The 1,545-nt window shown below is 51.2% G+C and overlaps 1 pseudogene; it reads right to left on the reverse strand.

Moving 5' to 3' along the window:
• Positions 1 to 342: 342 nt before the first annotated feature.
• LOC144116728 (U2 spliceosomal RNA) lies at positions 343 to 495 on the reverse strand (annotated as a pseudogene).
• Positions 496 to 1,545: the final 1,050 nt, after the last annotated feature.

Consider the following 1,545-nt stretch of genomic DNA (forward strand, 5'->3'; position numbering starts at 1 on the left):
GTACTGTTCGCTATACCTTCGCAAAACGTTGCTACTTACACATAGCGTCACGGCAATTCATCGGGCGCGTGGGCTTTTAAAACTAACTTTTGGGAGCTCTGTGTACAACGTTGGAAAAGAATGTCTGCGCTGTCCGCACCGCAGCACAGCCAAAGCGCGAGGCGAGGGCAGTGAGCGGTCAGGAACGCGTGCCACGCGCTAGGTCTGTTACTGCCAGGAAGAAAGAAAAGGAAAGTGCACAGGCCTGCTCACTGGCTCAAGCCGAGCCACAATCGCTACCACGTGCAGATAGAAGGAGAGTTGAAAGATGGGATAGAAAGACTAGGATAGCAAAGACGCGCTAAAGACAAGGCCGATCCCGGAGGTAGTGCAATACCGGGCCAACCAGTGGCGGGAGTGAAGCATCCTTCAAACTCTCCGCCACATTTCCAAAAATAAGTCCAACTTGGACCCATAACAGATACTCCACGGGTCCGGAAAATCCCCACGCGCTAGGCAACGACTACGTCGTTATATACTGCGTCGTTCCGTTGTTATAATAATAATTGGTTTTGGGGGAAAGGAAATGGCACAGTATCTGTCTCATATATTGTTGGACACCTGCACCGCGCTGTAAGGGACGGGATAAAGGAGGGAGTGAGAGCAGGAAGGAGGAAAGAGGCGCCGTAGTGGAGGGCTCTGGAATAAATTCGACCATCAGGGATCTTTAAGGTGCACTGACGTCGCACAGCACATGGTAAACGCATGCGTTGCGCTTCGTGCAACCTCTCTCATATGGTAAGGGATAAAGGATGTAGTGAAAGAAGAAAGGAAGAGGTGCCGTAGTGAAGGGCTCCGCAATAATTTCGACCACCTGGGGATCTTTAACGTGCACTGACATCGCACAGCACACGGGCGCCTAAGCGTTTTTATGGAGGCAAAACGCTAAGGCACCCGTGTGTTGTGCGATGTCAGTGCACGTTCAAGATGCCTAGGTGGTCGAAATTATTCCGGTGCCCTCTACTACGGCACCTCTCTCTTCCTTTCTTCTTTCACTCCCTCCTTTATCCCTTACCTTACGGCGCAGTTCAGGTGTCCAACGATAAATGAGACATACTGCGCCATTTCCTTTCCCCAAAAACCAATTGTTATTATTAACCTCTCGCGATCTCGGGTGGGACATGCTGTCATAAGGCGCCGCGAAAAGCTTCGAAATGCTTCTCGCACACTAAGCCGGCAAACATGGGGCGGTTTGGTTAATGGTTTTTGAGGAAAGGAAATTGCGCAGTGTTTGTCTCACATCTCGGTGGATATCTGAACCGCATCGTAATGGAAGGGATAAATGAGGGAGTGAAAGAAAGGAAGATAGATGCCGTAGTGGAGGGCTCCGGAATAAATTTGACCAGGTAGGTAGGGGAAAACTTTATTGATGAGCCTTAAGGATGTCACTGCCTAGGGTTGGTCTGGCTCTTGATCCCGGGTGGTGACCAACAGTCAATGACGTGCGGCGACCTCCGCAGCCCACTCTGCCAGGCGCCTTTGTGAGGCCGGTTCGGAGCTGGAGAC

This window comes from Amblyomma americanum, chromosome 1 (genome assembly GCF_052857255.1).
Source record: "Amblyomma americanum isolate KBUSLIRL-KWMA chromosome 1, ASM5285725v1, whole genome shotgun sequence".
Taxonomy (NCBI): domain Eukaryota; kingdom Metazoa; phylum Arthropoda; class Arachnida; order Ixodida; family Ixodidae; genus Amblyomma; species Amblyomma americanum.